Below are 24,439 nucleotides of genomic sequence, written 5' to 3'. Positions count from 1 at the left end.
GCTCAACAAAAGCTTATTCTCCAAATATTTGCTGTTAAGTTAGGTGGTACAGAGAGCAATAAAAAAATGATGATGGATGGTTAAGTAAATCAATGCTTCTTAACCTAGCACACTATCATTCCCATTCAACCTACAAATGGATAAGCATTCTGGGAGAAAACTGAGAATCTGACCCTGTGTTTGATATTACTTCAATTAATGAAGGTCCTTCGGCTCTCTCCACTTTCCTGCATCCTTTTTTTTTTTTTTTTTTTTTTTTTTTCCAACAGCACAAGCCACACTGAAATAAAGCAGCAAGCTGAGCTTTTTCTTATCCTCATCGACCAGCGCTTCCCTCTGTCAACCAGCTGTCGTGGCCTTTAACAGAGCTGGGCAGAAGGAGGAGAACCCTTCGGGCTCTGACCCCTAATAAAACCACCTGCCACCTCCCAGGCCGGCGAGAACGGACTCGCTGGCACCGCTGGGGAAAGTCGGGCTTTTCCCTCCGCCGGAGCCGCCGTAAGTGCCTCCCGACTCCCTCTGGAGGGAGACACAGTCCAGCTTTTGGCTGCCGGCGCCGCCGCCTCACTCCTGCCCCTGCCCCGCTCCTGCCCCGGCCTCAGCCCCGCTCACGCCCAAGGGGGCGCTGCCCGGCCCCGCGTCCCCTGCCCGGCCGTGGCGCGGCGGGGTCCCGGGAGAGCGCGGCACCGCGGGGATCCGCTCCTTTCCGGTGGCCACGTGTGCGCGCGTGTGAAACTTAGCAGCCCCTCGTCCCGCTGTTAAGAGGGGAGGGGACGAGAGAGAAGGAAGAGCCGCGCGTGAGGCGGCGGCTCAGCCCCGCTGTGCGCGGGCACTGGGGAGGCGGCGGGTGCCGCTGCGGAGCTCTCCCAGCTCAGACAGCCGCGGGACCGAACGGGCAGGAGACACACGGAGCAGACACACGGCCGGGAGGAGACGGGGTCCCCCACCCCCGGCACTGCGCGCTAGGAGCTGCCCGTGCAGCCCCGGGGCTCCTCCGCGCTCCTGCGCGGTGCGGAACCGAGCGCGCAGGCGGCGGCTGCTGCTGCTGCAGGTGAAGCCCTCTCTCTCCGTTTACTTTTCCCAAGAGGGAGAAGAAGGCAGCAGGAGGGGGACGCGGCGCCGTGCGGGGCGGGCAGGCCAATCAGCGCCGCTGTAACGCAGGGATCGCTGCAGGACGCGCCGGGTTTTCCTCCCATCTTCTGCCGCCGGGGCTGAATCGGGACCGCACGGACCGGCGGAGCCGCACCGGGCTGCAGGACTTCCTCACCCGCCGCTTCTCCGACAGCGAATCCCTATACTTCTCCTATTTTTTTTTTCCCCTCTTTTTAATACTCTGAAATCGTCCACGAGAGACATTTCGTGTCTCCCTTCTTTCCCCACGCACTTAACACCTCCAGCGGCATCACCCCGCAGGATCCCCGCTTTCTCCCGGGGAGGCTGAGCCGAACGGCGAGGAGCCGGGCGCGGAGCCGCTCCATGCCGCGGGCCGTGTGCCGGCGATGCCCGGGCGCTGAGGCCGGAGCTCCCCGTTGACGGGAGGCGGCCGAGCGCGGGGTGCTTCCAGCAGCGCGGAGCGGCCGCAGGTAAGTGTGAGCGGAGCGGAGCGGGCGGTGTCCGTGCGCCGGGCCGGGAGGTGCCGCGGAGCCGGGCCGGTCTGCGGGGCGATGCCGGCCTCCCTCCTTCCCTCCCTCCCGGTGTCCGAAAGTTGGGGAGCGTGGCTGGGAAGGAGCCACCTCCGTCGCTCCGCAGGAAAACTGCGAGGTTTTGGTTGTAATTGGAGTTGGTTTTAGTGAGCCAAACAGTTCTGCGGGGCTCAGCCTGGCCGTGTGGGTAGGGAAGGGGCAGCTAACCTCCCCGGGACGCGGGGTTTTGGGCAGCGGACAGCTGCAGGCGGAGGTTGACAACCCTCAATCCGTTTATGAATCGGTTAAAAAAGGGGCTGTCAAGGCATGATTCGTGACTCCATTTCCTCGTGGTTCCAATGCTCCCCAAGTTGTGTGTAGGCAGGGTATGAAACCTGTCTTGTCCGCCCTGCTTCCCTTCCGTTTCAGTGAACTCGTTTACCACTGTTACAGGCTCTGTATTCCCAGTGAAAAGGCTTTCCCCTTGCTCCATGCCATTCACGGCTCTGCACGGCAAAGTTTTAACATAACCCGTGTTGTTCCCGCTGAAGTGTACTATCGGACACCCCTAACCTGTGCAAAGAATACGGAGAAATAGCCTACACTGCCCTGCTAGGAGCTGTCAGACATCTCTGCAGCATGCTTCATTCTTCCCAGGAGTTAAAAATCATTGCTTTGAAGCATTTTAAATTATATGTGTAGTTATAGTTGTCTGTTTCCAGTGTTTGCTCAGAGATAATCAGTATTTTTGCAAAGCACTGAGCACTTCACTGCTCCCAATCACCCCCGGTCGACTCCAGCTCTGCATTCAAAGAACTGTGCTTCAGCTCCTGGAGAACCCTCAGTCGGAATAATAAACACACTCAACCCCTATCCCTAGAAGCCCCATAAAACGTTCGAGGTCTTGGGGTCTTCTGGCAGCACTGGATGCATTTAAATTACTATTGACTAAATGATAATTGCTATCTGGTTTCTCTGTTTTCACTGAGTAGTTCCAGACATTAGCATTCAGCCCGCTACGTGTTTAATACTTCAAAGCTGCTTTATGGGCTGATCTAAGTGAAGTCCAATTGATAAATTAAGATCATGTTGTGTAGCACAGAGCGCGCACGAAGGAGTAGTTCAGCAGCACAGGGAGCACAGCTCAGCTGAAGTTGGGAAAGTGCACATGGAGGCATTATTGTCAGGGGTGGCAAAGGTTACATTGGTGGTGCTTTTCCCACAGTAATTGTGCAATCATTTCATACCGATGCCTCTGTATTATTTTCTGTGTGATGAACAGTAGTAAAGTAATTCATAGGAATTCCATGATTAAAAATTTATTTGGGAGAGCTGACGCTGCTGAGGCGATGTTAAAAGCTGTGTGTTTTTTTGGTTTCACGGAGTCCCAATTCCCCAAACTACAGTACTGTCGCTGTTATAAATGTAAACTCTCCAAGTGCCGTAATTCTAGAGGAGAGCTTTGCTCAACTAGTTGATTGCAGCTTGGAATTACTATTCAGTGCTTCATATGTTGTTTGTACATAAGGGGGTTCTCAAAAACGTGCTATTGATTTTATATATGCTGCTGGTTGTAGCTGACTTTGAGATAAAATCTTGATTCATGTCATGCTGTTATAATCAGAGAACGATGAGTAATGTGGCAGTGTCTTTTATTGTGCTGGATGCATGAGGTAACCTTTTTCCCATCTCTTCCTGTGAGCAGAGGGGTCTCGGCTTTATGTGTAGGTTCTTGCAAGGCACTTGATAATTCCAGTAGGGAATACATGAATAAGTAGTTCTGCACGGAAGTAAATAGATGTGTCTACAGATGGATGTTGGAGATTGCTTTACTGGCAAGTTGCAAAGTGATGATTCATTGAACCATGTCTAGATTTACATAGAGCAAATAATACTTTACACTGAATTGTGGCAGCAGAAAAACATGTAGCAACCAAGAACTTTCATAATTTCGTGGCAGGTGATGACAGGCTTGATAAAGGACCTCTTTACAAATGCAGGCTATATGTTTCTGGTGAGAGAAACATACTGTGGCATTTTTTTAGATCTGAACATCTTTGCACATAAATTTATTGCTGGCTGGAATTGCTACTCACCAACCTGTGTAAAGCATAAATACTGCATGAGCAGTATGATGCATTAATTATATTGTGTGTTTTACTTACTATTAATAAGTAATTGAAAACTGTGAACTCGTTATCCATGTTAAAGGAAATCACTGACTTTGGAAGACAGAAAAGTCACATTACTGAATACCCATCTACAGAAAAATGCGATCCCCATCTTGAAAAATGACTCCAAATGATGCAGTTCTGCATCCCTCTTTTAACTTCTGCAGCATTTTATTAGAAACGCTTCATTAAGTCACATTATTCTGCAGCTGCTTGTTCTCTGAAAATTAAAATAAAGATCAGGAAGTTTATCCGGGTAAGCAATATTATTTCCTTTATTAAGTACTGAAAGTTCAAAACAACAACAACAAATCCCTTAACTTCACCGTGTCACAAACATGAGCACTTTCTATTTTTGTGATAAACGGGTGGCATTTGCTGTTGCAATTCATCAATGTATTTATTAGTCAAATGTCATCAAACAAACAAAATAACTGAGAGCAAACAGACTTCACAATGATACAAAGGCTACAGCAAGTGAAGACTCTACAAATGTAATTAATTAGTGTTCAGTCTCATTTTATGCATCTTATTTGAATGGCATGTTTGTTGTCTTTTTCCTCATTGATTTTCTGCTGTGTCTCCAGGTAATTCAGGTAGCGAGCACTTTTCATTTGAAAACACATTTTCCATTTTTCCTTTGAGATGCTGTATTTTAAAGGGATCGAGACAAAAGTTATGGTTTGATGAATGTAACAGAAGGGTCCTCCCATGTCAGCAGAGCTGAACACTGATCTGGCCCCATTCGTGACCATTTTTATGTGTTAAGAGGGGCATCCTGAACTGATGTAGACTTTCACTGCTCCACTGAAGTAGTTGAAGTGCTGACATTTTAAACCAGCTGGAGATTTGCACCATTATCTTTAGATCACTGAATTTAAGAGTGCACCTAAAAAGGATTGCAATTGCTTTTTTTTTAGGGTGAGAACACGTTTACATACTGCACCGAGCTTCACAAAATCCATTGTAAGTGGATTTGAAATAGTTTTGAAATACCCAAATCCACTTTTGGGGCTATTTTAGCAGGAAATTTGGCCCAGTTATTTAGTTTCGCAAGCTGTCAATATATGCTTCAAAACAGTCATCGTAACTAAGTCAGAGTTATAAAATTAGATGTGGGAATGAATGTGGAAACAGCAACAGCAACGTCATTCAGTGTTGAGTGCAATCTCCTTTTGCTCCTAGTAGAACTTGGAAAGGTAGTGATTTCTGTGCTTTGATTCTCTATACGCCCTTGCAGCCATTTGTAGTTACCATAGACAGTCAGTTATTTATCAGAAGAGGAGACAAAATAATAATGGCCACCTAATGTACTTTTTCTTACTGCGATTGGAAAACAGTCGCATTTTTAAGATAAACAATTCGAGGCATTTTTATAGAGCTTCTTTCATGCAGCGTGTTTTGAAAAACACTTTTGAAGAAGAAAGAAAAAATAGACATAATGCTTTACAGTAGTAGTTATGGTAGAACACCATATACTTAGAAAAAAATGGGAAAAGTCATGTAAAAAAAAAAAAAGAAGTTTTCTTAGGTTTTTCTTGTGTTTCCTGTGTTAGAACACTGATTTGTGGGAAGCGTTGTAGCAGTAGCTATTGCTTGATGTAGCACTACAAAATGTTTTCTATAGATTTGATCCCTCCCCCTTGCAGAATGGAAGCAATTGCATATATAAGTGCTTGCACAAAAATTAGGAAGTTATGTTTGTCTCTTGTTTGAAGCTCATCCAACCTCGCAACCTGTACTATGCTAATGGCTTACACATTCAAGCAGCCCTACTTCACATCTTGCTGATCTTGTAATAGGAAACCTGAACACAGGTCTCACAGCACCAGGACAGCACTGTACACAGCCTCCTGTACTACAAGCATCTGAGCATCTCTCTAACAGTGCCGAAGGGAGAGGTACAGGACAGGGCAGTGTGCAGATGAAATCAGGTAGAGTTCTTTTTAGACTGTGAGTTTTTGGGTAATCTTCTGCACTTAAATCGTGCCTTGGAACTGAGGTGGTGTAAGGTGCTTTAGACTGCCAAACTTTGCAAAAGAATAAATGCACAAGCACAGGTCAACAAACCTACTCAGTTGTATAAATAACAAAACAATTAAGAAATGGACTACTTCATATGAAATATTTTTGAAATAAATAACCCTATATTTATTTTTGGTAGCTTGCTGGTCTCTTGCTTCCTAGAAGATTTCTTGCCTCTCATTGTTGCAATAAGCTTTAAACATCCGCTATTTGAAGATGAGGCACTGGACTAGATGGACCACTGGCTTGATCTGATAAAGCAATTAACTTTTTGAAATGCAAGGAGGCGTAATTGCAGCACTGTATATTTTAACTGGCTTATTAGAACCAGACTGCAATTATCTTGTGTTCTGTTTTTGTTTTCTTTTCCTTTTTTCCTTATTAAAAAAAAAAAAAAAAAGGCAAAATATAATACGTTTTAAAATAAATCTCTCAGTAACATGCAGTCTCACACCAGCTCCTTTGGAGACAGGAGCACAGACCTGACAAGTCTCTCACATTTGCACTGATGCTCTCGTATTGGCTTTTTCCCTCTTGCTCTCCCCACTGCAGTTTCTGCATCACATATTGATAAGGTGGAGCGGTGGCCTCTGCTCCATCTCCCTGCAGTCTGGAGGGCTGTGTATGTGGCCCTGTCCTTGTGTCTGTCTGACTTGCTGTGCCGTGGGATGAGGTGAGGGATGTAGTGCTGCCCCCGGATAACCAAATGGCTTTTTGTGCCCCTCTGAGCTTCTCTTTGAGGGCACTTTTCTTGGTTACGGTTTCTGCCTGTGACTTTTCCCTCACCATATGAAACCACATATAGCAAACTTGTCCCAGGGCCTTTGATCTGCAGGTTCTGGTTAGGGGCCTTCTTCACGGCCATGCAAGCAGGCGATATGTGAGCACTGTGTTAGAGCAATGCAGTTCTTGATGCCCTTTCAGTTGAGACTTTTTGGTGTTTGCTCCTATGAAGGTATCCATTTGGTATTTTGATTTCCAGACTGAACCATAATTCATCGTTAGCTGTTGTATCATTGCACTTAATGACAAATGCTGCAAAGTATGTCAGGGTGGCTTGGTGGCTCTGTAGAAAAATAATGGCATTTTATGCTGTCTGTATGTAGCAGACTCACTGGGTCTTGGATCTTTTCCAGTAATGGATGAGAGTTAGTAGTGTCTGAAGCTTGTTTCATGGTTTATCAAAAATGAGTTAGTAGTCTTAGTCTGTTTTTTACTATGGAACTGGCCAGACCATAAAAGTCACTGCTGGCAAAAATGAGGATATGCACCTGCTGTGAACACAGAGAGGCAGAAACTGAGCTCTGATCAAGTAAGGCATTTCAGCTGCAAGCATGTGGCTTCAATGGGACTAGTCAAATTAATTATGTGCTTGCAGACTTTTCTGAAGGGAGCCTGAATAAATGTTGCCAACTGCTTGGAGAGATCCATGTTGAAGGCATGTGGGTGGGGTGCTGCTGAAATGGCTGTGTTTGTGTCTGTATTCTGAGTACAAATTCAAGACTTGAGCTTTGTTTCTAGGGTTGTCAGCCCTATGCCTTCTGTAAACATTCATTTCTCTTATCTTCAGAACAGAGACTGTATAACAGCAGGTAATGTTCAGAAAGATGCTGCAGGTACCTGCCCTATATTATAGTATTAGAAACTACAATTGCAGTCATGTGACTCTTCAAATGTGAAGGTACTGGTGTGGCACTGAAGTAAAATATCACTTTCTGACAAAGTATATCAGGCTGTGGTTTTCCTGCAAGAAATGAGGTCATGTTTAAAGCTTAACTGCAGAAAAAAAAAAGATCTATTTCTGTGCCATGGCAGTAGAACAATACTCTCCCTGCACTGTGTTACCTTGTGTTTATTTAGCTTTGATTTTTCCTTTTTTTTTTAAATTTTTTTAATATCTGTATTGTAACAAGTTATACTCAAGCAAAGTGGTAAATTTTATCTTGATGCCTGGTAACAGTGGTAAATACAGTGAGATAAGTTCTGGTTTATAAGTTTACTGGAATCAAGACAAGAAAAATTGTATTTGTATGCTAACATAACAAGCTATATATTCAGATACGTTGTTATCAGCCAATATGGTTAATGTTGCCTGACACTTCTCGTTATATGATCCTGCTTTTTTCTGTTCAATCTAAAACCGTGAAGGAAATCTCTTACACTGGGATTAAGATAATACTTCAAGCATACTACTGCCAAAGCACCCAGATCTTCTTAACCAAGGTGTTTGCTTAAAGAAATGTAGCCATGAATCCACTTGCTGTTTAAACTCCAGCCCTAAGAGATGTGTTTCTTCCCCATGAGGAGAATGAATGTGCATTCATACTCCTTTATGCCAAAATTATTGTATTATATCCTGTTTTTAAACAACATAATTTGATAGAAGTATTCCTTTACCACTGAGATCATGTTGTGGTCAAAAAGAACTGTAGGCAACTTTCTGCCTCTTTTCAGATGCACATGCTAAATTTGGGAATCTGTGCCCACATGCAGCAGGGCTCTGTACATCACTTCATGCTTTTAGATGACATTACAAGGATGTGTGGGGCTTTAACTGTCACATTTGTGGAGGATCCTATGGGCTGCATCGCCTAATATTGTGATTGCAATTGCACAGCTGCCTTCCCCCATTCTAGTCATGTTTGCATCCTCTCATATAGGTGTTGGGGTCACTGCTCATGTGTAAGTGAACTAGGAGGAAGTTTGAGCTTAGCTCAGCCCTTTCTGAGCTTTCATTTTGAGGCTATGATGTAATCTTTTTATTTTTGTTTTTACCAGCATAGTTATTCCTCAGTGTTTCAGACTTTCTTTAGAGTTGCTTTGATTTGTTGCATCTGTTAGAAACACAGATTTGATGCCTGGCAAATACACACTTCATACTCATAAAATTAAGTATGCTTTTAAAAACATACTCAGAGCAATTGGAACATAACAGTTACCATGCTTTCTTGTAAAAAAAAAAGTAAAATTGCTAATTATTCACCTATATGAATTCTAAGTAAAAGTCCTTGTGAGAAAAGCGCTGACGCTGCTATCACAATAGCTGCCTGACTGCACTCTCTTCGATAATCTTATTCTTGTTCCCACTTTGAAATTCGAACTTGCAGTAGTGACTCTTGTATTCCCCTCTTTCTCATCATCCACGCAGACACTCATAACTTAACTTTTTCTCCTCTAGCTCTCCTTGCCCTTCCTTTTCTCTTCACTGTTCACCTCATCTGCATTGGTGTCATATGATCTTTTGGAATGTCAAGAAAATGCAGTCTGCAGTCAGCATTACCAAATTGCTTTCCTGCCAAAAAAGTCTCTTTTCATATGCCATGACCCATCATCTCACAGTTAGCTGCGAGTCATTCTGATTCCCAAATTTACAGTATATTTTCTATTTAATGAGCTATTAAGCATTATGCACTTTTTAACTTCATCTTTTCTAACTAACTACATTCCTCCTGATAATTATGGCTTTAGAAAGAAACAATTAATTTGAAACCAATTCTGCAATAGAAGTGACATTATTTAGATAGCATTCCTCCATATCCATGCTCTAGGGATTATCTCATTAGTATATATTTATATTTGGAAACTCCTTAAGACCGTTATGTCAGTCCAATGCCACCATGTTGTAACAGTAATATAGACAAGACTACTGTATATGCTATTTTAATAACACACACAAAATGAAAAAAGATACATGGATGGGTGAGTAATTTTTTTTTTGTTTTGACTCCACCCTAAGAGAATATTTTGAGTAAACTTATGTTATACACTGACATAAACAGTACTCCATACATATTGCATAGGAGTGATCTTCTTGGAACTGGGATGTTATTCTGATATTTTCTTTAATTTCTTTAATTGTGATGTTCAGTTTGTTAGAATAATTTTTAAAATTAAGTTACTGATAAAATTTTGTAAAAAATTACAAATGACTCAGTTGAGTGAGTTCAATCTTTGTGGCTCATACCTCACCTTGCATTTGTGTTTTTATTAAATTCAACAATATCTACTAGTTCAGGTGATGTAGTTCTGGTTCTGTCATTGTGCTTAATTGTATCTAGTTAGTGAATAAACACTAAATATTGTAAATGGATACACATTCTGCTAATAGCTTTGCTTGTGGTTCTAATCTTTATTTTTCTTCTCTACTACTTAGAGTTAGACTTTAGCAAAATACAGAAATGATTGTCACAGGCAAACTTTGTCCATGATCTTGCCATGGCAGGAAGCAGAAATGTATATTTTTAAGTCATTATCTTTCAGCTGTGAAACCTGTATTGAAGCTGCACTCAAAATATGTCTCTAACAGCCTTCCTCTGTTGCTTTTCCCTCTTGTCCTATCACTGATACCTGAGAGAAGAGGCTGACCCCCACCTTGCCTCAACCTCCCTTTAGGGAGTTGTTAAGAGCAATAAGGTCTCCCCTGAGCCTCCTCTTCTGCAGGCTAAACAATCCCAGCTCCTTCAGCTGCTTCTCATAAGGCTTGTACTCCAGTATATTCAATAATTCAGTAATTATTGAAACAAAAACACCATCTATCATTTAATCCCTAAGTCCAAAGCTATTCTGTGTTCTGTATTTCAGTCTTTCTGCAGTCTTTCTCTCACCATCTGAACTTGAGCAATTTTTTGTAATTTTTTGTAACTCGTGGTCCCCTTCCAAGAGAAGTGTGTGCAAATGGAAGAAAAGGAGGTTATCAGGGGTAATCAACATATATTCACCAAAGGAAAATCATATTTGACCGATACAGTAGCCTTCTAGGATGTCACGACTGGCTGAGTAGATGAGAGTAAATGAGGGGAGAGTAGTTGTCTACCTTGACAGAGAGGTGGATTGAGAACTGGATGACTGGCAGAGCTTAGAGGGTTGTGATCAGCAGCACGGAGTCTAGTTGGAGGCCTGTAACTAGTGGTGTTTCCCAGGGGTTGGTACTGTTTAACATCTTCATTGGTGACCTGGTTGAAGGGATAGAATGCACTACCAGCAGATTTGCTGATGTAGAGCTGAGAAGAATGGCTGACACAACAGAAGTCTGTGCTGCCATTCAGAGTGATCTGTGCAGTCTGGAGAGGTGGGCAGAAAGGAGCCTTATGAGATTCAACAGGGGCAAATGTAGAGTCTTATGCCTGGAGAGGAATAACTGCATGTGTCAGTACAGATTAGGGACTGACCCGCTGGGGAGGAGCTCTGCAGAGAAGGTTCTGGGTGTCATGGCGGTCAACAGGTTGACTGTGAGCCAGCAGTGTGCCACTGTGGCCAAGAAAGGCCAGTGGTATCCTAGGTCACAATGTGCGTAACCAAGAGGTTGTGGGAGATAATCCTCTCCCTCTACTCTGCCCTGAGGCCATGTCTGGAGTACTGTGTCCAGTTCTGGGCTCCCCAGTTCAAGAAAGTCAGGAAAATTCTAGAAAGAGTGCAGCAAAAGCCCATTACAATGACTGGCACCTGGAGCATCTCCCATATGAGGAAAGTCTGAGAGACCTAGAACTGTTCAGCCTGGAGAAGACTGAGAGGGGATCTTATCAGTGCTCATGAATTTCCAGTGGATAGAGTCAAATGGATGAGGCCAGAATCTTTTCAGCAGTGACCAATGACAGAACAAGGAATGGTTGGCACAAAGTGGAACACAAGAAGCTCCATCTGAACATGAGGAAAACTTCTTTATTTTGAGGGTGACAGAGCACTGGAACAGACTGCCAAGAGAGGTCCTGGAGTCTTATTCTCTGGAGATATTCAGAACTCACTTGGATGCTTTCCTCTGCAACATTGCTTAAGCAGAATGGGGGTGAGGGGGAGGGTGGAGGCACTTCCACTTGTTTATAAAAGACGGTTAGTCACAATAAGTAAAACAATTCTGAAAAAGCTATGAGCTGCTTCTATATGAACAGCTATACTGCATTTGTAAAATGTGTGTGTATCAGTCTATATTATCAACAGAAACCTATATAGAAATATGCATAATTTTTCTGTCTGCAGCACATAGACCTGATTAAGCAGTGGGCTGTGGAGTTCAGATCACGGTAATGACAGATTATAAAGATTTAGAGAAGCATACCTTTCTCTATCTTACCACCTTCAGGGTTGGTTGTTGGCTGTATTATTTTCTCAGATGGTCTTTGCCACAGGATAAGTCAGGCATAGGGGTTTCTGGTACTAGATGGCTTTTGTGGAGGCAGAGGTGATGCTGGAGCTCAGTGCGTAATTATATGTTGGATCCTGCAGTGTAATTGTTTCTAGCAGAACTTATCTTTTTAAAATTGTTATTCTCTTAGTCTCTTCTTCTCATATCTGGAGAGCTGTTGAAGTCATTTAATTGCCCATGAAATAGGAAGCCTGTCATTGGAGCCCACTGAAAAAGGAAATAGCTTCATGAGCAAAATCTTCCTCTCTTTTATTTTGGTAAGTTGTGGTTAAGTTTCTCCAGTGACTATGGTCCTGATAAAGACATTTAGTTTTTATCCAGGAGATCTCTTTTCTGAAGTTGCTCCATTCAGAAACTTTTGGTTTGTTCAGAGCCAGAGAACAAGTGGGAACAGAGTCTGAAAAAAGAAGGAAATCAGAATGTGAGACAGGGAGAAAAATGCTACTTTTTACTTTGCCTAATGCTTTGTCATATGCTTTCCGTTGTTTGGTGGTGGCCAATATTTCACATAACACTAATACAGGAGGACTCACATAATGCTAATACTTGCAAGTGTCGAGCAGTCGTTCCTGTTTCAGAGGAAAGAAAGTGACCTTGACCTGTGCCTTTTGCTCTCTCTCCATTCTGTGCTCTTTTCAAATATTTTTTATGTTTCTGAGAAATCTCTAGCCATGTATAGGGGAAAGGCATGCCTGCCCATGACTTTACCATGGAGCCCTGGTTTGTTCCAGGCCAGTTCATTCTGAACTGTTGTAAAAACTTTGTAGCATTGAAGAAGAAAGGATAACAACTGGGGAAGAGGAAAATGAGAACAAAGAGATTGTGCATGCCCTTCCTTTTCTTTCATGTAAACAGTCTTTAACTTAGGCTTCTGTCCAAGAAACATTTCCTTAGACAAATGAAACCAAATCTATCATTCCATTAGATTTAATTTTTTTTTTCCTTGACCATAAATGAAATATTGTCTTTGATCAGTACTCATGTACTAACAATTAAGAACTTCTTCATACTTATAAAAGTATGGCTCTACAAAAAGTGGGTTTCGTGGGTTTCTAAGTTGAATTAGTAGTAATGCTGGTTTACTTTAGAAGTAGTGTAATAATAGAGCAGAACTTGCTTTTTTTTTTCTTTTTTCCTGGGTGTACCAGCATAATAATTTATAGTAGCAATTTTCTACAAGAGTTTTATTTTACCAGTTAAATTTTCAATGAACTTGTCATGCTTCCTGAATTAAGTCTATTTTTCTTCTCTTTACTGTTTGTGGGCATTTCTCCTATCCCTCAGTGTTGTTTCTCTCTCCTTCACTGTAGTCATTATTTTGTCAGTATGTTCTTAGTTTAACACTGTGCTTGCTTGATAGGTCTAAATGATCTGTAGCTGGTTCTGAAAAAAAAACAACCAGAAAAAAATGAAAGATATTTTTTAATGCTAAGAATCAATCATAGCAAAATATAACATGGATTTAAAAACAAGGGCTGTCTTACTCGTCAATTTCTCTCTTCCAGTTGGTAGCCCTTTGGTTGTCTTGCCTTCTGCAGTTGCTCAAAGATCTCTGTAACTGAATAGCTTCCTGAGAAAAATGTTAAAGGTCATCAGCAACAGGACAGAGATGCATCTAATTTTGTAACTTCTAGCAGTCCTGTTGTTACTGTTAGTTATTAAAATAGCATAATGCCCCTCCATGGTTAACGCCACATATTCAGTTTCTCTGCTGGTTCTCAACACTTCAAAGCTTTCAGACTGGGTGCCACACACCTCCTTTTTAATTTTGGTCTCTGAGGTGATGAAGGAACTTGAAAACCTGCTCAGATGGCCTAAATCTGTCAGAGAAAAGAGAGTGGAGCCCTTCATATAACTGTTGCAGATACTCTGAAATTCACTCTATGAATCTCTCATAATAAAAGCTCTTTGGGTGGCTGGTTTTGATTGAAAAGGTGAAGGTGGAACCATCTTTCAGCATTTTCAACACTGATAAAACTTGTAGCTGGAATTACCTTTAACCAATATTAGCAAGTCTAGAAGCAGGAGAACAGCTGCAATTGTATTTTACTATTGTGTTACTCAATTGGCCTGAAAATATTTTTCCCACTGATTCAATTTTACAATTTGGAATGATACAGCTAGGTGAAGTAGTAGTCTCATGGTATTATGTTTCTTTGCCTGTCCAAATGTATGATAGTAATTTTATTTGCTGAAGTTATTCTTTTTAATCTTGAAGTCTCTGCTCAAAAACATATTAAATCCCCAGGTTTTTTGGGAAAAGTAATAATGGTGCACCATCAAATAAAATTCAAGAGCAATCATAAAAATTTTGAAAAGAAAATCTTTCTAGACATCTTTTCAAACAAACAAAGCCCCAAATGAGCTATATTGGATTCAAAGTAAATATCCTTGTAACTGAGATTCATTTTATTGTTACACGAAGAACCTTTGCAAAGATGCATTCAAAATTGCAGTGTCCTAATTTAATGACAATAGAAACTCCTTCTTTAGAGATTCAAGTGATGTACAGAGGGTAAAAGTCTTTTTGTGTCATTTTGCTGCTGCTTTGTGTGGTTATAAAGAGGAATGCAGTGCTGCCTGTTCTTTGGTGTTGGAAATCTGTCCATAGCCTACCAAAGTGGACATTAGAGGCAGGATTCAACTTGAAATTGACACCTAAAATGTTTCTACTTATAGCTATCTACCTGCGTGGTGGTTGTTTAACTTCGTAGTCAAAGGAAATCAAGGACAAGATTCAGATGCATCACAACATTTCACTTTGGAACAACCTGCCTGTGGCCCAGGACAGCTAATAATTAACTTTGCCTGCTACCCTACGCCATCATGGTGGCAGCCCTTCCCTGCCAAGTGGCCTGGCCCAGACCTCTTTGGGCTCACACCCATTGCTCAGCAATAATCGAAACATCATCCTCAGACAATTCCTCTTCACTCAGTGTGACCCAGGCAAGTCAAAAGTTTGGACACCTGTAGCTTGTGTGCCCTCCAAGTGCTAATCTAGGAGAATGCAGAATCTGATATGCTTAGTTGGTCTTTTCCTTTCAGGCATCGCAGATGACAATGGATGGTCTTGTTAGGGATCTGAACCTCTGAATCCTGGCCTTTATCAGCAGAGTATATCTATTTGCTCAAGTTGGTCAAATTGAATAATTTGCTTTAAACTTGTGGTTAACAATCTGTGGTAAGAATTTATCATGTGCCGAAGTATCTATGATACTTGGATAGGATTTATAGCACGTTTCAGTCCTATAACGTGAAACTCATGGACATGACAGGTGTCTATATTTCAGTGTCCAAATTTAGATGTCATAATCTGGAACTGAATCCTGTCCCAAGACCTGATAAGTGACAGGAAAAATAATAGCATCATACACAATAATTATTAAAATTAATTAACCTTGGTTTTGATTTCTGTTAAAACTTGTTAGCAAATTGGGTAAATTAGGTTGAATGTTCTGATAATACTAAGAGAAATAAGCAGAGCATGAGTTTTTTTTTTTTTTAAAGCTGATGTGGAGACTCTGAATTCACCCTTTGTACAATGTAAGTTGCTCAGAAGGTAATGCAATCCTAATTATTTCCTTTGTTACTACAGCAAATACAAAAAGCACAATGACACTATTTGATTGAGACAATTCTCAACATAGTCACCAGCAGTAGCTATGCATTTTTAGTAATGATGAACAAAAGCCTGCATGCTGTGCTCATTAATATTTGCACCAGCACAGGTTGGCCACAGTCATTGTTGCCACTGCTGAAGTACAGCACCCACTGCCTCACTGTGCTCACATCCATTGGTTGGTCTCCATAAATGTTCAGCAAGCACTGATGAACATCAGTGGGTGCAGTTTTTTCCTCATGAAGGAATTAAATGATACACACTTGCTTCATATGCACTTCTGTGCCAGATGACATTTTGTCTGACTGCACTTCTGCCACACGGAACCAAAATGTAATGGAAACTTCAGCCTCCACCACCAACATCTGCCTCTGATGTTGTGACCAACTTAATAAAATAGGAGGCTTCACTTTCAGAGCAACTCTTGTAGATCATAAAGTACATGGCAGTAATTAAATTTATTTCTCAGGTCAACTTCTGTTGCTGAGAGCATTGTCTAGAAGGGTAGTTAGCTTCAGAACAAATATTTATTGTACTATAGTGTAATAGGTGGAGATGAGAGGAGGAATTTTCATACGAATAAGTATATACTGAATGAATGTAAGAAGCTGCTTGTGGAGTTTCAAAACAATAAACCAAATGCACAGTCTAGAGGCATATTCCATGTTCACTGTTGTGACAGTGGCACTTAGCATAACCTTAGGAATGATAAAACAAACAATTTTACTGTCTTCTATTTTAGTTTAGCTGCAAGACAGAGAGTCTTTCAGTCCTTACTTCTCATGGCAGCTGCCTGCCACTGAGTCTATAGATGTAAGTCTGAACTGCGTTCCAACTGCAGCAGTGGTCCATGTGTCTTGAATTAGCAAGGCCAAGAAGTATATAACTGCCAATGGCTGCCAGTATTTTATCAAAACAAGCAGTGAGAGTGTCATAAAGTTCTTCTTCATGGTTTTGATTTTCCTGTCAAGGATTTGACTGAGAATCATTAAGCTTCTTTAGTCTGGTGGTTATGTAGAGAATAGCTCTACTGATGCAGCCTGGAAGGCCAACTGTGTTCTGGGCTGCATTAAAAAAGGGGTGGCCAGCAGGGAGAGGGAGGTGATTGTCCCCCTCTGCTCAGCTCTTGTGAGGCCCCATCTGCAGTACTGCATCCAGGCCTGGGGCCCCCAGTGCAGGAAGGATGTGGAGCTCTTGGAGCGGGTCCAGAGGAGGGCACTAAGATGATCAGAAGGCTGGAGCACCTCTCCTGTGAGGAAAGGTTGAGGGAACTGGGCTTGTTTAGGTTGGAGAAGAGAAGGCTCAGGGTAGATCTCATTGCGGCCTTCCAATACTTAAAAGGAGCGTATGAACAGCAGGGGGAACGGCTGTTTACGAGGGTGGATAGTGATAGGACAAGAGAGAATGGTTTTAAACTGAGACAGGGGAGGTTTAGGTTAGATATTAGGAGGAAGTTTTTCACCCAGAGGGTGGTGATGCACTGGAACAGGTTGCCCAAGGAGGCTGTGGATGCCCCATCCCTGGAGGCATTCAAGGCCAGGCTGGATGTGGCTCTGGGCAGCCTGATCTGGTGGTTGGTGACCCTGCACATAGCAGGGGGTTGAAACTCGATGATCATTGTGGTGCTTTTCAACCCAGACCATTCAATGATTCTGTGACATCAATCCCCAAATTTGCCTTTTCCTCATTGGAATTGGATACATCAAACTACAGGACTGCTACAGGAAAACACCACCACCACCGTAAGAAAAATACAAAGCAATCCTTCTTTGTAATGGGAGTGAGGGATAAAAGAGGGAGTTCTGTAACACTTTTTTGATTATTTAACTATTACTTCTATCTTAAATATAAGAAGTTTTGTTTATCACTTGTCCTGTGAAATGAGTCTTAGGAAGAGCAATAACAGTTGAAGTCATTAAATAAAAAAAAGAAGGTTAAGCTCCAACCCTGACATGATTATGCAGTAAACCCTCTCTCCTCATCTCACATCCCTCTCTTTTTTTACTTCTACAGCATTCCTATCTTCACTTATCACTGTCAGCAAAATAATTTTTGACTACATTTTAATTTTTTGAGGGTCTTCAAGGCATGCTACTATTTCTGGACTATGAAAAATTAATCTTGATTTCCCCAGTATCAGTATTTGAGAAGCTCTTGTTGCATTTCTCTTGTATTAGCAGAACATCAATATGTGACTAATTAGAGATGAAATGCCCAACGAGAATTGAGTAATGCAGTTTTCTAACTTTCTAATTAATGGCAAAACACACAAAAATGTTAATTATGTTTGGGAGGATGCTAAGTGCCATTTTGTGAAGAGTTCTTTTAGCTGTAATTGCAAAAAATGATGCAAATAATGGAAGATATTTGAGAAAAAGAAAAGGTTTCTCATAGCACATATAAGACAGATATATTTTAGGACAAGAAAAGGCATTTGAATAAGCATTATCCTTCTTTGCCTTTTTTTTGTAACAACAAAAAATGTTTTAAACTTGCTTTTAGAAGTGGATAGATGTACCTAGATTGGTGGATACAGTTTAAAACCCTAGGGCTTGTCTATAATGAAAAGAATTAGTGACAGCAATTTGTACAGCTGAACTGATTCTGAAGTATTTAGGTAAAATGAAGGAAGAACGTTGTTCAACCCCATTTCAAAATCACCACTGTAATTTTTAACCAAGCCTGGGTATGGCTACAATGCTCATAACAGCTTTGAAACAAGACACCTAAAGGTTTTTTTTAATAAGGCAATACTGCATCTGCTTTGGGCCTTTTTTCTTTTTTCTTCTTTTCTTTTTGTCTGAGTTCATACAAAAGCATTCACAAAAATCAGTACAAACAGCTGCCCAGCAGTACTTGTGCAAGGTAGGACATTGCTGCTTAAAAACTTCACTCCACTCCCGTTGATGGGATAGAAGTACTTCAAGGTTATAACGCTGAGTTGTCTCTAGGAAGCCGTCCATGTGCTGTATACCTGCATTCATAAATGCTATAAACAACTGCAGGCTTTGAAAAAGACCAGAAAAAAAATCTGATTTCTATATTTTTAAATTACTTATGTGGTTTCTTTTGCAGGACCTGTATAAATGAGGGTGCATATATTGATTGTACTTCCAGTGAATATCTGTCAAGGTTCATGAATTCCTTTTTCCATATTATGTAGATCTCGCTATTAACTTGGGTTCGTTATTTGCATTCAATTTGAAGCATTAGCTTTGTAGCATTTTACAGGTTTTGTTTCAATAGTCGTATAGATGAATTCATGATGAGCCTTCATTTTGTATTAAAAATGGAGAGAGATCACAGAACAGTGGAAGCTCTCCTGATTTGTCTCACTTTTCTTTTCCTTACAAACCTTCCCAAAGAAGGTTTCCCAGAAAAAAAAAAGATTTACAGTCCCATTTCTTATTCATGCCAGTGTAGAAATGAGCATCAGAAAAACTCACTATAATCTTGACTTTCATCCTCTTTCCTCTCTAAATGTAGACCACAATGCCTGCTTTCCAGAGAGGACATTTCATTTCATGTCATGTCCAGCTGATGTGTTTGTGGTCGGCTAGATCAGCAGTATTGCTTAGGGCTAGCAGGAATGAAACTTCAGCATGAGGACACAGCGGATTTTACCTTGGGTGATGCAGATGTCTTTCTCAGAGCCAGTAAGCCCAGTTTTCCCACTCCCTCCAGTCAAAATATTTTTGGACATGAGGTCTGTTTTCAGCTGATGCATGCCCGTTGTACTTTATGTTGGAGATGTTAAGTCCTTATAGCTTCCATTGACTTCAGTTATAATTTGTGGTTCTGCAACTCCAAGTAGAAATTTTCAGTAAGTAGAAATTAAGATAGTATGTATGAATTGTGAGGCAGCCTGCATAACTTATTGTCATTTGTGCATTTAAAAGATTATGTGCTTAAAACAAGGTCCCATATGTTAAAACACAAACTGTATTGTAATTAAATTCCCCAATTAAAATTGTATATCAGCTATTTGTAGCTGTGTCTTCCTGAGGTGTCCAAACTCAGCGTTGTATGATGCCCTTCTCAACACTAAACATGCAGGCACTGCCAGATCCAAATTTCAAAAAAATTGAGATACAGCTTACTCCAAAGGCAGTCAGAAAGCTCTGGAAAAATGAGATGAACTTTAGCAAAGTTTGCATTTAACTAGTCTACTCAAAGTAACCAGATTATTTAGTTCAATGGTTGTAGCTATTCCCAAGTACAGGTGACAAGAAGTAACTTAGCCTTTGCTTCAGTTGGAAAGCTCAATAAGCCAGGAGATGGTATCATGTCAGTGGGGGCTTGTCCAAGGCCAGAATCACTGCGGACTATGGTTTGGTTGGGAGAGCAGTTACAGCTTTGAGATACAACAATGTGGCTCTGTAGTACAAGAGATGATACTGGATTCATTTTCAGCTGTGACATGCACTGTTTGAATTCCTGGCGAATGAACCTTGAAACAATGATCAAGTTAAACTAATCCCAACTGCATTTGAATCAGTTTTTCTAAACTGAAAAAAGCTGTTGTTGCAGGTGCATTCTGTTCTGAGGATCAAAATTGAATTTTCTGTGGGGATTTTTGATTTATTGGCATAAATGTGCCTAAGCTTGGGCTGCGGGCTGGAGGATTTCAGCTGATCAAATTTCCCTATTTTCCTGTAGTTCAAGACTGTCACGTTTTGGACCTTGATATGTGTTGACTTATTCAGAATTTTACAGAGGAATGCTTTTATGACCTTGCCTGTAATTATTGAAAATGCTGTTTCCACATCACATTTTTGAAAGGCAGTTTTGAAAATTGTGGAAAATGAGAGCCTGAATGGTTATGCAGTTATCTGTGATGACCTGCACAACTTGTATTGACCTATTTTAATTTTAAAGGAAAAAGTATCATCTCTAACAAATCTTACCTGACTTACAAATTCTGCTTCATTTCAAGATATTGCTGTGTTGTTGATGCTTCTGTACATGGGAAATCTGCCAAAAGACAACATAGTCCATTTGAAAGCTGTTTAATAGCAGATGCTGGGAAAAATAACTTGGAACTCTCAATAAATACCCAACACTGAGCAGTATTCCAGTGAGTATGGAACTCCTGTTCTCTGTCTGAAGCAGAATAAATGCTTTCAGAATCCTTCTATTGTCAATTAAATTTACCTACTTCAATTATTATGTGTCCTTCAAAAGGCTTATGGAGAGACAATGTCTGTGAGATGGGAGTTTGTGGAGAAAGATCGCCCTCATGTTAACAGAATGCATTTTATACTAAGCGTGGGGTGAGACAATGGCATCTGTGCATCTCAAAAAAAGTGGCAGAGGACTATGGCAAGAGAAATAAACAAACAGAAAACACATAGTTTTTTAATTCAGAGCTCAATACTTGTTTGTAGAATAAAATATGTCTCTTGAAACAGAAAAGAAAGCAGTAGGTTTTTTTTTTTTTTTTTTTGGTTTTTTTTTTTTTTTGACCTTACCCACTTCATACATTTCATCAGAGTGTTGTTTACAATGTAAATATGTTTAACTATTTTTGGAAGAAGATGCAAGATCTCAGGGTCTGGAAGAAGCTGAAAAATGAAGGGAAACTTCTGGCTGCCCTTCAAAAATTTGAAATCCACAAAATCCAGGAAATTAGCTCATATAGAGACTTCTGAAAGTGCAGTACATATGAATCTATGGCCTAAGCATAGATGTTTTCTTAAACACACCTATGAAAAATGGGTAAGATACTACGTTTTCTGATCTGCTTTCTTTGATTGCCTGAAGTAGTGGAATATTCTTAACAATATTGTTTTCTTTCTATATTCAATAATAAAATAACCATTATAGCAGGGAGATTACATGAGTAGATATTTTTTGGTAATATCCTTGAGGAAGAATTAACATGCAACTTATTACTTTCTTTGCATATTTTGAGGACTTTTAAATGTAAATGTGAAAAGAGAAGTACCACGCTAATCTGAATTACCTGTAATAATCTGATGTTGATTAGAATTCTTTCCCCGTCTGCTGAAGTGCTGTGGGTCACCTGATTTGGTTGCTGCAAAAGGGAAATGAGTCAGATTCTCTTTGGTTTGCTCTTGGGGTGTTTATTTACAATTCAGCATCTTTCCAAAATTGTGATTTGGGGTGTGGGAGAAGTGATTTCCAAAGTGATGGATGGCATTTATGTGTGAAGCCAAACAGATGACAGAGCCCTTTCTGCTGTCATACTGAGAACTCACTGAGAGCTGTTGCAAGGATGGTATGACAGAAGCAACCCTGGCACCTCTGGTGCTGGTGATTGTGTGCATGTTCAGCTAGCTGCTCCCTGGGAGCATTATTTAGTGGTCAGAATAGGCAGTAATAGCTGCTGGAAGGAAAACAAGGAAGTTAAAATAATCTTGGGGGAATGGAGGGAGCAAGAAGAGCACAAGGTCCAACATGTCTTTAGTTTTTTCTCAGAAATGTTTTTCAAAGCCAATGAAATTTATTAATATATTAGACAAGAAAGGTGTTTGCCAATGACCCAATTTCTGTTTGCAGTGCTTTTATTCCTTAACATATAAATATGAAGACTGGTGTGGACATGTGAAAAAAAAAAAGTCTAAAGTCTGTCTGGCTGTAGAATTTGATGAGAATTGGAAGTGCTGAAGCAGAGGTGTGTCTGGATGTGTTCCCTTCTCCCTCCCATAAACCACTCACGTCAGTGTTAGCTGCTTTGCTCTCTCCCCACACAGAGATGACCTTGTTCTGGCTGGCCTTGTACTTTCTCATTTCTTTGTCTGCGTTAAAGCCAGCTGGTTCTCTCTATGGAAATTCACAGCTAGGACCCTTTCAGCAGATGTCTACATGGCTTCAGCTGCTCTTTTCCTCTGCCCTTCTGTGACATCATTAGACTTTTACCCTCACATTACAAAGTGAAAGCTGGGTCACTCAACTTTCTTGAAATGTGTTAGCAATTTGAAGGCTATTTATAGCTGGACTTCAGAGCATATGGAGTAAGCATAGCCAGAATATTTATGACCTCCATATCACTGCCCTTTTTTCACTCAGTACTCAGATTTACGTAAGGCATTGTAGCCTTTTATTTTGGAACCAGGATCTGTCCTGATGCATCCTGTGACTATAGAAGGTTTTCTGCTGAAAACTGCAGATAAGTTAGACTACTTTCCAGCAGCATTATTTCACGGAAGTTTTTTCACAGTTATAACAAGATTATAACTGTGAGAAGATCACTGTTTGTTCAGTGCACAAGAGAGACTTAAGATGGACTTGGGAGGAGGTATCACCTACAAGATAGGCATAGAAGTCAAATAATAGCATTCATTTTCGAGTGGGTGCAGCAATGAATGTCCGTATGCCTGCCAGCTTTGGTAAAAAATAAGGGATGGCTAAACTTCCTTGTTGCTTGTCATGTGCAATAAGAGAATTTGTGCTAATTTAGCAAAAGAGTTGCACAATTCACATAAAACCAGGTGCTCAGACCTCTCATGGAAGACCTGCCCATGCCAGCCAATAATCAAAATTTAGCATCAATTTTCAGCCTCCAAGAAAGACTCCAAGAAAGAAGCTACCCTTTAATTTTTTGGTGAAGGCAGTAGTTTCATAAAGGCATTCTACCTTTAATATCTCAAACTATGGTTTCTGGTAGCTTGTGTCTTTTTAAAAGGCCTCAGATCATCTTTTGAGTGCTTGGGGTTCAGAGCCCCCATTAAGTGATTTCCAAACATTCTGCTTGCAGAAGTAACAAGACCTTGAGATCTTTGTACAGATACAAATCTGGGAAGAACTGGTTTAGACCTGTGTTGTATTTCAAACCAAAATTTTGTTCAAATTTTGTTAAAGTTAACAAGCATATTGGCAAAACTTTGTGTGACATTCTGATTGCATTCTTTGGGGAAATAAATGACTTTGTAAACAGCAAGCCCAGTGGCATAGCACAGTAGTAGCTCTGATCTTCTGTTATTAGAATCTGGTTTTGATACGTATTTTGAGTATCTTATCTGTGTAGAGGAATGTTCTACATTCAGAGATATTGTTCCCCCTGTGTAGGGGAATATCCTTACGAGTAATTTTGAAATGGAAAAAGATGGTGGCTGAAAATTGTTGAGCCTTGGTAGGATCCAGATTCCTTCTATGGAATAAACTGACAAAGTTTCCCAGTGAAATGAGGAAAAAACATCATAACTTCTTCCAGAAAATATCAACTCTATTTGCTGTTCAGATGTTATGAATTTTTTATTATTATGATAGGGAACTGAATTTTCCTTTAATTTTCCTTTTCCTTTAATTTTTTCTCCAGAATCAGAAATCCATTTTGAACTTCAGAATGAGCATTTTTGGAGAGGATCAGATGTGGTGGCTGAGGTGGCCTTTTGGTTGTGAGAGGCACCTAGGATCAGCTTCACTTAATGTGATCATTCCCGAATGGGAAACTGCAGAAAATTGTTGAAAAGGGACTTATTTCCCTGGTTAGTTGCTTGCCATCTGCCTTCACTATTGTGATCATTTCTAGTTAATTATTCCTTCAGGCTCATGATAGATCCTGTACCTTCCAAGGTGATGCCATGTGGAGGTTATGGTTTCCTTCAGGCACTCAGCAGAACATGTTCTCTTTGCTGGGTGTCTCATTCAGACTTTAGTAATTGACATTTTTTTCATCACTCCTAGGTATTTGTCTCATATGCTTAGCAACGTGGATTGTAGGAAATATATTACAACATGCTTTCAAAACAGAATAGTCTTTTTGTAAAATTTAGTGTTATGATTCAAGGTGGTGCTGCTGATCCCTGTTTACCTGAACTTGCTTCTTAATCACTTGGGTAACAAGTAAGACAAAAGATGCCACGGATTGCAAACAGGGAGTGCAGAGAAGTTGATCCTG

The 24,439-nt window shown here is 40.8% G+C and overlaps 1 protein-coding gene across 8 annotated transcripts in view; it reads left to right on the top strand.

The window, feature by feature from the left end:
* Positions 1-642: 642 nt before the first annotated feature.
* TAFA2 (TAFA chemokine like family member 2) overlaps positions 643-24,439 on the top strand; it is a 180,720-nt gene continuing 156,923 nt past the window's right edge. For 6 of the 8 annotated variants that reach the window (XR_007377617.1, XR_007377616.1, XR_007377614.1 and 3 more), the window contains exon 1: positions 643-1,583. The gene's annotated coding sequence lies outside the window, so the exon portion shown is untranslated. The remainder of the gene's footprint in view (positions 1,584-24,439) is intronic. The other 2 variants (XM_048948135.1, XR_007377621.1) reach the window with 2 other exon arrangements.

Source organism: Lagopus muta, chromosome 1, assembly GCF_023343835.1.
Source record: "Lagopus muta isolate bLagMut1 chromosome 1, bLagMut1 primary, whole genome shotgun sequence".
NCBI classification, from domain to species: domain Eukaryota; kingdom Metazoa; phylum Chordata; class Aves; order Galliformes; family Phasianidae; genus Lagopus; species Lagopus muta.
This window is presented reverse-complemented; position numbering and strand designations above follow the sequence as displayed.